Genomic DNA, 15583 nt, shown 5'->3' with positions numbered 1-15583 from the left:
TACCAAGCCATAAATAAGTTGATAGAATAACAGGTTTAGCATAACATATAGCACACACCTCCCAACCTATCAGAATAAGGAATCTGAACAAAGCGATAAGGGACAATCACCCCACAAAGCAGAAAGCTGATAGAATAACAGGTTTAGCATTAGCAGGGATATTCAGAAGGGTACAAAGAAAAAAACACAACAAATAATTTGTTTTTATAAATGCGATAAAGTTTAAGCATAGCTGTGCAGGTGTACCCGTTGCTTAGCTATGCTTAGACCAGCTTAAACAGCACAAGTAGTTAAATAGCAAGAGACATCCGACTTATGCAGTGCTGCAATAGTGTAGTGGTTAGAGCCTATACTTTGCAAGCAGCTATTCCTGGCTCAAACCCCACTGTAACCAATTTGCATTTTAGACATGAAAGCAGTACATAAACATTTTTTTTTTATAATTAGCTATGAGATAACATAATATTTGTTAACCAGAATACTGTATTAGGTCCAGATGTGAGGTGTCAGTGTAATAAAGTTGTGAAACCCCCATATAAACACAAGTGCCCCATACCATATAGTCACACATGAATTAATGTAATGAAAGCATATTGGGGGGTGTTAGGGACAGTAAACAGATTTCTAATATGTAATGAATGATGAATTAATCCCATACAGCAGATAGTATATAAATGAAAAAATAAGCAATGCTAGGCATTGCACAGCTCTGCTTACCAGGTGTAAGCATTGTGTAAATATGACAGCTAAGCAATGAGTAGCCCAGATAAATGGATTTGCCCATTGGTAAGCAATGCTGAACCTGTCCCTTTAAGCACTGCCAACCTAAGCAATTTTGCCCATAGCTTAGCTTAGCTCAGTATATTCAAAACTGTCCAATCACGGCATAGGGTGGGAAATTGGCCATATCTAAATTCCAAAGGTGGGAATATAGCTCATAACTGGTTGCAGTTTCCCAGTGTAGGCAGTATGGCAGGAGTTGGTGAGGGCATGCACTTTCAGGCATAGCACTGGGGCATACAGGAGTCCAAGGTCATGGTAGACCTCCTGATAAAGAACCATGATGAGACACTGCTGCAGGGCCAGTACCAGGGTTCCCAATATAAAGTGGAAGCCTGGGACCATCTCGCCCATGATCTCACCAGTGCCACAGGTATCTCTCAGACTAGTGAGCAGGTCCGGCACCACTATGCCGACTTGAAGCGGAGAAAGAGGGAGGTCTTGGACCAGTGGGTCCAAGAAGCAAGGCAGAGGGGTGATGTCCCAGCACTGTGTAAGTATTCATATCAATAACTGTTTATTAAAGTCCAGCCTGTGTATATGATAGATATGTATCCCTAAATATTTCTCTTTTCCATTTACAGTTGCAGCTGAGTATGCTGTTAATCAAGAAGCCCATGCTAGCAGGTTGCAAAGGCTGCATCGCGAGGCTGGTGATTAACAATCCTGCTTGTAGTAGTCATACCAAATAAATACAAAGTAGTAGAAAGTCACCTGGCAGTATAAAAACTGTGTATGGGTTGTAGTGAATAAACCAGACAATATGACAGTAACAGTCCCATATAGGTCATATTTCAATAAAATTGTAACTGCCTGGCAATAAAGTTCTAAATCATGGACTGGTTGTGTTTATTCTGGTATTGTATGGCATTTAGTGTTGTAGTCTCTGAATAGTAATGTTGTGTTAACCACTGTTACCCAGTCTGTGCTACATAAAAAATATGTCTAGGAATGTCTGCATAAGACTGTTGTAAGTACAATGTCTGATTGTGCAAACAAGAGAGACTTAAACATAAAACACTGAAGAAACAGACAGCAGTTCACTCTGATGAAGCTCAATTTGTTGTATTTTTAGCACACACAGCCATGGTTCAAATCCTGAGAGTTCTATTAGTAAGCTGTATGCATAATCATACCTCTCAACTGTACAGATTTTTGCACAATGTCTAGATAATTGGCTCATATTTTAGGCCTGTTCCTCTGTCTCCCTGGCAAATCACTGGAATGATCCCAGAATTGTAGTCACTAAATAATGACATACATTTGATTTTCAGACCTCATATCCTTCAGGAAATGTATATTTAAATAAATCCTGTTACTCTAGCAAATGTCCAAGTTTATAAGAGCAATATTCAAAATGTGTCCCTATTTGTACCCCCATGTTGTCAAGCTTTGTCCAGATGTTGTGCATTAAGAGATTGAGAGGTATGTGAATAATTACAACTAGGAATCTGGGAAAATGTGTAGAAACAGACAGGTAGTGTTAACAAGCATTCCCTCCACAGGTCTACCAGATAAGACAAGTAGAATTTAGCTATATGACAGTTGAAGTATACACTGTGTACAAACATACCGCTGCCCAAACCAAGGCCATAAGGTATTGTAATAATGCAAGTAGAGCAATGATCATTAAAGTTGTGAGTACTGCAAGGATAAATAAGTTGCTAATTGACATCTCTCCCCCCCACACACCATATCTGCAACAATAATCTAAGCACACAAACCAATGTGTATTTTCACACCAAACCTACTGTTGGGACATGTCCTGTTGTTCAATAAATATTGAAATGTGTTTCTATTAATATTTCATGTTGAAATACTATTATTGGTGGCCTGTTGCTATCAATGTAACCTGCATGCTGTTGTAATGGCCACTGTGGTTCCATATATGCATGTGTTCTGTTTTCTATGCAACTGTACTAAATCTGGTGTTTTGGGTTAATGGGAGTATCTATGCATGCTGTTATAACTAATAATGGATTGTGTTGACTATTACTAACCCACATATGTTCTAAAACTGCAAAACCATAGCACGTTTGGGAAGGCCGGTCCCAGCAGACCCACCTCTCCCACCTCATCTGGCCATGGCACAATGCCTCAGCATGTCTGGGACCCACCCCATGACCTCCTTCTCTGCTGGTCCTGCACCACTTTTGGGTGGAACTGCATCAGGGGATGGGGCTTGCCCACCCTGGGAGTGGGCACAGACAGGATCCTTTCACCTGAAATCAGGTCTGGTGTCTGGTGCATAGGGACCTCTGTAGAGAAGTGGTAGATTTACTATACCAGCTTGAGGGCCGTGCGGCATAATTAGAGGGTCAGCCTGCCCCTCCTGCTCAGCCCCCAGCACAGCCACCTTTGGGGAAGTGGAGGAGCAGTGGTGACTGCCTATGGCTGGGGACCTCAGTCCCACTGTTACCATTTGGGGGCTCATGGGCTTCAGATTTCCAAACACTCCTCCCCGTCCAAGGTGTTTACCCCCCACATGTGTCATATACCACCCCTGCATGCTGTCTTCTCTGTCTTTCAGTCCAACCTACCTCCACAAACATACCTACTATCCTTCCCCAACATCCTACTCTCACCTTAAAAAAGGGCAATCTGCTCCCTTCAAAAAAATTTGCCCCATACATAAATGTCCATTTGGCACATGTGTCCACTGGACACATGTAATCTGGTCTAATTGGCTTCATGACACATTAGTGTTGTCCTCACCCCCATCAGGGGTTTGAGTGTCCAAATATACCTCCAAGTTTAGCCTATATGCACAGCTGTTGCTGTAGAAGAAATGGACAGCTATGGACCTTTCCTACACCCCTGCTGCACATCCCTAGCTACTTTCCCTATTGTGTTTCTCTCTTTGTTCCCCCTTTTTCACCACTTTCCTGTCACCCCTTTTTTCTTTTCTTTTTAAAGAAATTACCATGGGTGAAAGCAGGAGTAAGCTCTTTTAAGCAGTATTAAGTGGGATTAAGCCTGTTTCCGTGGCACTATGCAATGTCTAGACAGATTAAGCACTTTTCCGATAACTGTCTGTAAGCATATTTAACCGGCAGTTAGCATTGTTTATCGTCATGCAAACCCTCCCAAACCCGCTTACAACTGCTTAAAAGTGCTTTAATCACTCCATATCCAACAGCCCTTGTTTTCCCAGCAACAAAATAATCAGCTTTGACCAGCCTCAAACCAAGGATCCTGCACAGTATAGCCACAGCAATTTACCACTAAGCCATCTGAGCTGCACACATGTGTACTGTTTTCTCAAGCATATCATTCAGCATAGTCATTCAACAGTAGGGAAAATGTAAATATATATATATATATATATATATATATATATATATATATATATAAATACGTGTGTGTGTGTGTGTGTGTGTGTGTATATATGTAGACATACATGTGTGTATGTATATATATATATATATATATATATATATATATATATATATATATATATATATATATATATATATACACACATATATATAAAACTATATATAGAGTGCATTCGGACATTGGATCCACAATCGGAACCTCTCACTGGAAAACATCTGACCAAAGGCACTGTGAATGGGGGTGAAGGGGCCCAAAATAGGGATCTCTTGTAATTATTGCCTCTATCCCTTCCTCTGCAGCTGAACTGTTCTGCCTTGCAACAAAGTAGAGCATCACATGTGGACAAAGCCTAACATTAGGGGGGATATATAGGGACAGATCACAGATATGCCTGTTATAAACCTATGAAGTTTGTGCATGATACTTTTCTCATTACCATGACTTTACTGAAGGTGGTGGGGTCTGAAACTCATGTGTCTGTCATGACTTCATTACGTCCACCTTCAGCTATTTGCCAGACTAATATAGAAGTTTGGAGGAACAGAACAAACACCATGATGGCTTAAATCTTGATATTCTGTGCAGATCTGCACAGTTGACAGGTATGGCCCACTGCCCACAGGGCAAGATGCTATGTCCATAGCAGTTGTTCAGCAGGACATCATTACAGCAAGTCCTGATGGCACATATCAATCTTTCAAAATCATCTATCCCATTATTACAGACCAAGTGCTACATTCAATTACATGCTAACATGTTTCACATACCTGTTTTATTAGTATGCTCCTTTCCTCTTTTCCATTTTCCACTTGATGGATGTCTTCCTTGTTTGTGTGGTTATTTTTTTTTTTAGTATTATTTTTGTTATTTAGTATTATTTTTTCCTGTTTTCTCTCTCTCTCTTTCTATCTCTCTCTCTCTCTCTCTCTCTCCACAGGGATCAAGCTGATTTGAATAGGTTGCAGCATGGCTTTTGTAGGTGATAGCCACTGCACCAATTGGTGTTCTCACTTGCTAATTGCATGCAGGAAGCTGTGTAGTTCTTCCAATAGCCAATGTCATAGTAACCCACTACTGTAAATGACTACATCATGTGGGCATTGTCCCTTTACCTTTCCTGTATGGAAGACATCCTTCCTGTGTGTGTTGGCTGCAGTGTTACAGACAGCAGGTAGCAGCACCTCTTACAACAGGAGTTGCGGACATGGGCCAACTACATGTTTGTATAAGGTTTCAGACCTAAGGACAGAATGTGAGTATTGGTGTTATATGCATTGAGCACTGCTAGTTTTACAGGGTTTGTGTGTACATGCTAGTTTTGCATGGAATGCAGTTTGTCTGCATAACTCTCAACTGTGGGCCTATCCACATGATGGCCAGAGGATTGGCTGTTATGTTTTGACTGTTCCCGACACAGGTCTTGTCCCTGACATATCAGTGGCATTCTCTCTGTTGATTGCTATCAGTACATGGCAACATCCATTTGTGTTTCTGACTTCATATTCCTGAGTAAGGGTATGTTGCAACCAATCCTGTAACACCAGCAACTTTCACAGTGTTTAACAGCAATATCTCAAATATGGCCCTGTGTTACAACCTCTGTCCTCCACCTATATACCAGGCGTTGTCAAGATGTCATGCAGTAAGAGGCTGATAGGTAATGGTGTATTTAGTGCTGACATTCCTGCTATCATTCCAATGATGTTGTGGACTCCCACACAAATTGTAGGGTAGGTTCCATATATATGAGGCCTACAGCTGGACAAAGCATGTATGACCCTGTACAGTCTGGATATCAGTGTAAGGAGAACACTGTTATATACCCTTGTAAGACATTTTATGGGGGAGGGGTATGAAATGTTTTTAACCTAGGCTGTTACAACATGTGAGGGATATCAGTAATAAGAAACATTAAGGTATATGGCTGTACATTTTCATACATTTCACCACGGGAACAGTGGTGGGCTAGAGTTTACTGTCTTACACATAGTTCTGTTTGTCAGTGTGATAGTGACACTTTAAGTGAAGCATTGTTATGTAACCGATACAGTTACATTGTGACAACTGATACGGCCCCCCAGGGGTTGAATACACAGAGTAATTGGAGGCTGTTGAACTACATCTGTAATTAAGTGTTGATTGATTCTTATCTTCAAGGCAAGTGCGTTTTCTACTGTTGCACTACTTGAAAGCTTTAGCCTAGACAGCAAAGTATGTTATCTTTTGTAGATTACTGTATCATATGTTTTCTTTGAGAGTTGCATTAATCAGTTATTATGTATTTCAAACACCTAAATGCTATAAGAAATGGCATAAACAACTGAAATAGTACACAAATAAACATTTCTATGATGCAAACTGTGTGTGGTGTCATGTCCTTTGCAATGTGTGTGTGTATAAGTTTCATGCAATAATTCTCATTTGTAGGAACGAATCAGACACTGGGCATTTGAAAAGGTGGCAACTGTAGGACTAATGGCTGGTTGATATGCTGTACACCCTCTATATATACTCTCTTTATATATATCTATAAGTATTTATATATTTACATATTTCTATATGTATGTGTGCATGTATGTATATATTATATATATATATATATATATATATATATATATATATATATATATATATATATATATATATATATATATATATATATATACATATGTGTGTGTGTGTGTGTGTATATATATATATATATATATATATATATATATATATATATATATATATATATATATATATATATGGGTCTATATCAGCATCTTGAATGCTGACAATATCGAATTTGATATTGTTGCATCGAGAAGGCCGAAAGGGCAGAACATCGAATGGGTAAACGGAAATCTTCGTAAGGGGAGATTTACATTTACCTCAATGTAGTGCGGTCTCAAAGTTTGTATATTTAAGTAGTGGGGGTGTGGATGCAGGGGATTTGCCCCGCTGTCTACACCCTTTAGTATTTTTTTGGGGGGGTATTTTTTAATCGGCATTCGAAAATGTAATAGGTCGATCATTTCAGTTCGACATTTAGTTATTCGACCTATTACATTTTTGAAATGCTGATATAGACCCTATATATATATATATATATATATATATATATATATATATATATATATATATATATATATATATATATATATATATATATATATATATATATATATATTGTGTGTGTGTGTGCGTGTGTGTATATATCACTAGAATGTTTACTGCTTCCACATTGTACATTCCCTTTGGTAGACTGACTGTTCTGCATGATATGTTAGAGCAATCATCCCAACAGCTTTCAGTTGAGATGGCTTATTGGTAACTTGTTGTGGCTATATTGTGCAGGGCCTTGGGTTCAAAACTTGCAAAAGCTGGTTATTTTGTTTCAAGGTAGAACAGTTCAACTGTGGAGGAAGGGATAGATGCAATAATTACGAGAATCCCCTATTTTGGGCCCTGTAACCATTTACCTTTGGTCAGATGTTTTGCAGTTAGAGGTTCAGACTGTGGATCCAATGTCAGAATGCACTATATATATATATATATATATATATATATATATATATATATATACAGAGAGAGAGAGAGATGTATGTCTACACACACACACACACACACACACACACACATATCTATATATATATATATATATATATATATATATATATATATATATATATATATATATATATACACACATATACATATATACACATTTTCCCTACTGTTTAATGACTGTAATGAATGATATGTTTGAGAAAACAGCACACATATGTACAGGTCAGATGGCTTAGTGTTAACTTGCTGTGGATATGTTGTGCAGGGTCATGGGTTTGAGACTGGCAAGGGCTGCCTATTTTGTTGCTGGGCGGAACAAGGGCTGTTGGATACAAGGTGAATAAGGCCCTTTTAAGCAGTTGTAAGCAGGTTTGCATGGGTTTAAGTGATGGTAAGCAATGCTATCTGCCTGTTAAATATGCTTACAGACAGTTACCGGAAAAGTGCTTAATCTGTGTAGGTATTGCTTAGTGCCACACAAACAGGCTTAATCCCACTTACTACTGCTTAAAAGAGCTTACTCCCACTTACCCCCTCGCTAAGTTCTTTAAAAGGAAAGAAAAAACAGGTGATAGGAAAGTGGTGAAAAAGGGGGCACAAAGAGGGAAAGACAATAGGGAAAGTAGCTACGGATGTGCAGGACAGGTGTAGGGAAGGTCCATAGCTGTCCATTTCTTCTACAGCAACAGCTGTGCATATATGCTGAATTTGGAGGTATATTTGGACACTCAAAACCCTGAGAGAGGGATGAGGACAACAATAATGTGTTGTGAAGCCAATTAGACCAGATTACATGTGTCCAAGTGTGCGAAATGTACAGTTTTGTTTGGGGCGATATTTATTTTGGGAACGAATTGCCCTTTTTTTTAAGGTGAGAGTGGGATGTTGGGGGAGGATAGTAAATATATTTGGGGAGGTAGGCCGGGTAGGAACACAGACAAGACAGACAAGACAGCATACAGGGGAGGTATATGACACAGGAGGGGGGTAAATACTTTGGATGGGAGGGGTGTTTGGAAATCAGAAGCCCATGAGCAGCCAAATGGTAACAGTGGGACTGAGGTCCCCACAAATGGGCAGTCACCATTACACATTCATGGACATGATGATGGCTGTGGTGGGGTCTGAGCAGGAGGGGCAGGCTGACCCTCTAATTTCACCACTCAGCCCTCAAGCTCATGTAGCAGATCTCCAAACACCCTTTGGAGCTTGCTACGCACCATTCCCCGGACCTGAATTTGGGTGACAGGATCCTGTCTGCCCCTGCTCCGAGGGGTAGGACGAGCACCATCCCCTGAGGTGGTTCCACCCAAAGGTGGAGCAGGACCAGTGGATGAGGAGGTCCCGACGTGGTTCCCAGACATACTGTGGCCTGGTGCCATGGCCAGATGAGGTGGGACAGGAGGGTCTGTTGGGACCTGCCTTCCCAAATGTGCTATGGTGTTGCAGTTTTAGAACATATGTGGGCTAGTAATAGTCAACACAATCCAGGATTAGTTTTAACAGCATGCTTAGATATTCCAATAAATGAAAAACACCAGATTTGGAAATGTTGCACAGCAAACAGAACACATGCAGGTATGGAACCACAGTGGCCATTACATCGGCAGGCAGGTTACATTGATAGCAACAGGCTACAAATTATATCATTTCAATATGGAACATTAATAGAAACACATTTCAATGTTTGTTGAACAACAGGACATAAGTACCAACATTAGGTTTGGTGTAAACATACCCATTGATTTGTGTGTTTAGATTATTATTGCAGGTATGGTGGGGGGGGATGTCAAGTAACAACTTATATATCCTTGAAGTATGAGGTCCTCTGAGCTATTTTCCTGTTTATGTCTTCCAGGTACAATGTCATGGGAACACTTGTCTGCTTTCACAGCCCAAGAAAATTATATAATAATCCATTTTGTGGTACTCCATCATGCCATTCTATTTGGGCACAGGGCTCATGATCTGCAAGATAGTACCACCCTGTGGAATGAGCTTGTACACAGGGTGAATGATGTCGGCTTGCATAACTGCAGTTATGAGCAGGTGTTACATCGGACCACTGACCTGATCCGCCATGCCTGTCAGCATGCTTCTGCCGTTAGGAGGGACCAACTAGCCACAGGTGTGGGTCATGCCATCCAGCCGCACTGACACATGCTGAGGAGCTCTTCACCAGCCTTGGGGCACCTGGCCGCCACCCAAGCCAGCAACTTGCAGATAGCATTGTGGAGGTGGGTGCCATTCACACAATGGATGAGGAGCATCCTGGTAAGGCCCTGGGATACATTAGTAGACCACTGTTGCTTATCCATCTTCATCTGTAAAGTATCTACATGCATATGTCAGATAAGATAGTCTGTTGCTGCAGTGTATTAATGAACAGATATGCATAATCTTTAGTAGTGTGGGTCTTTACTGTTGATGTACTGAAATGTTGCTCCCACCTTATACCAATACCACAGGTGTGGCTACTGACATTACATCTCTCACACAACTATGTAGGTCCCCCTGGTATACAACTGGAGCAGCAGCCAGTAGCTGGTGAGTATGGAGTTGTTTTGTACAGCTTTTCCAATACACTGGCCATGTTATGGCCATGGTATTTGCCATGCACACATTTAACACACCTACCCATAATGCATGCTGTACATGTTCACTTATTGTTGCTGTTAACTGCACTCCATCACAGTGGTCACCAAGGTGCCATATCTAAAGGGTATGTTAGAGTTCCGCAGTATACCTAAGAACCTGTCAGTGCAAGATGTGTGGACAGAAATGAACATAATGTTGGGACAAATGGGCTACAGTAGGGACATTTCTGAAACATTACCCTTGTACAGTGGATACAACACTGTATACACCACTATTACAATTGCACTTGTTCCTATTCTTAACAACCACAAATCTGAATACCACACCCCACACCTTTTCCAACCTGGAGATCCTAACATGAGCAATGAATGTGTAATATGGAATCCTATGTTAGGACAACAAATATAGGGAATACATACCTTAACAAACACTGGAAGCATATGTTTGCATACACTCCAAATAACATATTGTGGAAGCAGCTTGTGAGGTACTGACAGCATTCACTCTTCTTGAATACACACCTTCCATCAAGTACAGGGCCTCAATGTCACACCAAGTGATGGTCTGCTGTCCAAGAAGTATGTCCATGACATTTGCCCACTCACATGCAACAGAGGCAGCCGTGGCTTGCACATATCTTACAAACCATGGAATGGATCCCATATCCAAAAGGTAGCACTCAAGAGTGGGAGAAGTAGCCTTATCTCACCATTGCATATACCATAGCAAACAGGGCAGGCAGTCATATATGTGTGTTTTAAGTATGGGACAACATTAATGTGGAAAATAAACAGATGCCCATCCAAGACAGATGACAACACATGTTGCAAACTGGTCATGGAGGCTGCCCAGAAACATGCAGCAACACTGAGGAACTTGCAGGAATGTCTAGCAAGTACTGCCTGTGCAGTACCTGTGTCAGCAATCACCTGGAATCTGCATATTATGGGTTAGGGTAATCAGATGGAAGAGTTGTTCAACAGGAAACATCATCCAGGGCTCTATACAAGTAGCATATGCATAACATCAAGTATCCCAAAGGCATGTGTTGCAATGTGTAATGGTGTACTGAGACCAAGGCTGAAACCTACAGACAGTATTAATAAAGATACATGTGGTGCACAAGCAACACCTCACTCTACCTCAGGCCCACCATCCCCATTTTTACCTTGCTGATCCCAATGTATGCCTTTAGGTTTGCTGCTCATTAGCAGGAACTAGGCCAGTAGACATTGTGTTCTGAATTTGAAACACTGCAAAATAACAATAATGTGTGGCCCATAGTTGTCAAGCATCTGGAATAAAGCTGAGGATGGGGAGGAGTGTCACCCTGAAATACAACAGTGAACTGAAGCATACATCCAAAGTTCCCTAGCAATGGCTGTATATGAACAGAGTCAAGGTCATGAATTGTGCCAGACATATCCATGACTCCACAGCCATAGAGAAGGCACTGTGTGACCTCCAAGGGCTGTGCACATGAGCTGACCTTGCAATCTGGCAGAGTTTGGGGACATTTGTAGGGTGGAGTGACCAAATAATGGCAAGTGAGGATGGGCCATGCTAGTATAGCCTTTCCTCGAATAGTGACTGCTGTAGTTCACTTAACAGGTGATGCAACAAACCATTGTGTTCAGGGTGTGCACACTTATGCAACCCGCATATTGTATGCATCTCATTCAGCATCTGCACAACTAACACATTTGTTTGATACTGCACTTGATTGCACAGGCCATATGTCACATATCAGGTGTGTCGTGTAATGTTAACATATGCAGTATTGTGGCCCCACTGCATATCAAGGAAGAGGCTGGCATGTCAACAAGGGTGTGTACACTTTTCATATCCACATTAAGCTTTGAAGGTTGTCAGTGTAATTGGATTTTATTTCTCATACATGCACTGCTGATGATGAGATTTGCAAATCAGAGTTCAGGCATTAACTATTGACATCAGTCCACATATCATCCCAGGTATGTGTCAGACAAACACATAGGGGCTTTGAGCAACAGAGCAAACATAACTGCCACACATATACACATTCAGCAATTGAGTGTACACTCATGAGGTATGGTGCACAGTACATGCCAGGGTGCTGTACAAGTGCACAGCAATGCTGTGTACATGGATGCAGCATGTTCCAGGGAAAGGGGCATCACCTACTAACACAACTCATGCATCACAGGGAGGTATAATGTTGGTAACAAGGATTGAGTATAGCTGCAGTGCATGCTGTTGAGTGCCATATGTCATGCATGTTGACTGTTGGTTAATGAGAGGTCTGTGTAATATCTTTTTGCCACCTTACCTGTAAGTGTGCATGTGTGCGTGTGTGTGTGTGTGTGTGTGTGTGTGTGTGTGTGTGTGTGTGTGTGCGTGTGCGTGCGTGTGTGTGCGTGTGTGTGCGTGTGTGTGTGTGTGTGTGAGAGTGTGTCTAGAGGTAAGCAATAATGTACAGGTCTTAAATCACATTTTTTCTTTTCCACTCACAGGTGGCGAGGTGGGTCAGGGTCCCTCCTGCAGACAAACTGATGTTAGTGTCCATACAGACTCTAACAATGATGATAGGTATGGTGAGGCACAAGCAGGGTTGTCAGGGGCTGAAGCTGTGCCATCGGTTGACATCCCACTTTTATCGACCCCATCCCCACACATAGTCACAATGTCCACACATACCCCTTCACCAGTGGCAATAGATGAGGAACATTTGGCAGGTGGTGGCATGGGACAGGACAGTGCGGGGACTATGGCAAGTTTGTCTGTACATAGCATTCATAGCCAGATAACCGGCGAGGTACCTCACAGGCAGATGTACAGGGGTGCTCGTAGCAGGGCTGCTGGCCATCATGCCCCTGGCAGAACTGCCACAGCAGGTGTCACCAGATGCATGTTTCAAGCCATCATGGAGGTGCAGGCATGTATGTAATGCTATACCAGACAGAGTCTGAGGCTCTAGAGGGCTACTGATTCTGCTGTACTTGACAACATCAGTGATCTTGCAGGTGCCCAACATTATTTTGCTGAGGTCCTGGATAGATGGTTGGTGAGATGGTGGGAATCCTTCACTATGTGGTGTCTGTGTTGGAGCATGTGGTGGGAGCAGGGTGTCATCCACATGGACATAGGTCAGCAACACCAACAGGTGGAGGTCTACATGGATGTGCAACTACTCACAGCCACTCTCATAGTGGCAGTACCAGCACCACCATTGCAAAGGGCATGCTGACCACACCACAATGCAGCAGGCCATGTTCACATGGTCCTGGCAGGTCCCAACAGGGATGCAGATACAGCAGACAACTGTCATCATCAGGGGAGAGTACCATATCTGAGCTTCGACCTGGTAGTGCCCGTGGAACCCCTGGCAGGCACAGTTCCCGTGTCCATGGCCAGAGACTGTCAACTGTACATCCTGTCCAACAAACTCCCATATAGGGCAACCGCATGGCAGAACTGTGTGCATACATACACACACACGCACACACATTACCAACACAGCTAGGGCACCTCCATACCTTCACACACCACATCTGTACAGCCCAATTGTTAAAGAACCCCCTAACACACACACATGATGTCAACTAAATGACTCTGCCTAGGCCTCTTTCAAACCCACCACACACCCTGTGCATATGATGATACCTGTGCCAGATCCCTGTCATCCATACCATTAATGCAGGGCATGCTAATATGGTTCTGATGCACAGGGTGAATATACTAAGGTTTAGCAATGTTATGCTGTTTAACATGTTTTCAGCTGGAATGTTTAATGCTTACATGTCAGGGTGTGTAACTGTCCAGCCATGATGCATTATAGCTGTTATTAACACTGATTGATTGTGGTCTCCATAATGTATTCTATTTGTGTTGTAGGTGTCTATGTGTAAGCAGGTCGTTGGTCTGCTGTCCTTTCCTACAAGGATTATGGCACTGTGGTGACACACTGACTGTGTCATATCCTGGGTACAGCTGGACACAAGTAACAGGCTTGTATCACAGTTACTGCATGGGCCACATGGCTGATAGGTCTGAGGGGTGTATACAAGTGAGTGCATGATGGCTGATGTCAGCAGCTCTTCTACAGTGGGCAATGGTAAGTGTACTGGGTGGCACACACCACATGTTCGTGAATAACACACACACAGAGGTTTTGCTTTGCCTGCAATACACAGAGAATACTGTACACATGGATGTACTTAATTTTGCAGTGAACTCATTTTGGCCTATGTAATTACACCAAGACCAAATAGCCAAAACATCACATCAGTAAGTAATCAATCTGCCAGTTTAATGTCATTGACAATGGTACTGGCAGGGTATATGTCCTCTTCCCCAATGTAGTGAACTCCTGAAGTTGGTAAACATCAGTGTGCTGGTGCGGTTGTCACAGCCCCACACTTTGGAGGGTGTGGGGTGGCACAGAATCACACATAGTGTGATTAAGAAATACTTAACCTGTTAACATAAACTGTACAGTATAACAGAACACTAAGCGGGGGGGGGGTATGCACAACAATAACCCAATGTGGGTGGCTGTGCCCACAACAACCACACCTAACTATATATACCAACTCCAGTATCATTGTACAGTTGTACAGTGGGGAAGAGGGAATTTACACATCCAGTACTAGTTTTGATGGAATTAATTTCCACAAGATGATTCCTTTGAAATGTTACCTTTTGCCAGTTTGTTCTCAGACAAATGATCGCCTGGGACATATAATTTCTGCAAACTGAAGTAGATCCCTTCACATACAAACACACTTACTTTGAAGCACTGATAGTAGAACCCCTAGCTAGGTACTTATTGCTACTAATGTGTTTGGCCTTAATTGCACACACCACAGAGGTTTTAGGATGAGGTGTGTCTCGAGTTTCCTGTTCAGTGAAGAACATCACAAGGCCTTGTACATTATAGTAATGGGGTATGTACTGGGTGTTCATGAACAATACATGGTATGACATACTGTCATATATACATTAACAAACACATACAGTCATAGACACATTTGACAGACCTAGGTTTAGTAGTGCTAACTACCTTGCCAGTGAGCCCATACTGTTAAGGATTTTTTGCACACAGCACATGCATCATTGGGCTGGACAGTGTAATCAGTTACCTGTATGGTTGATGGTGACAGCGGTCCTCATACAGCGGACTTTGGGACATGTACTGGGGGTACCATGGTGTAAAGACAGTATACCCAGCACCCACATCCCACATTGGCTATTATAATTACTGAAACCTATGATAATGCTCTCACATACCCACAATCACACATTGACCAGGACTACAATACAAACCATTGTC

The sequence above is a fragment of the Protopterus annectens genome, chromosome 1.part2 (assembly GCF_019279795.1).
Source record: "Protopterus annectens isolate FY-2018-M chromosome 1.part2, PAN1.0, whole genome shotgun sequence".
Taxonomy (NCBI): domain Eukaryota; kingdom Metazoa; phylum Chordata; order Ceratodontiformes; family Protopteridae; genus Protopterus; species Protopterus annectens.
Note: the sequence above shows the minus strand (reverse complement) of the source record.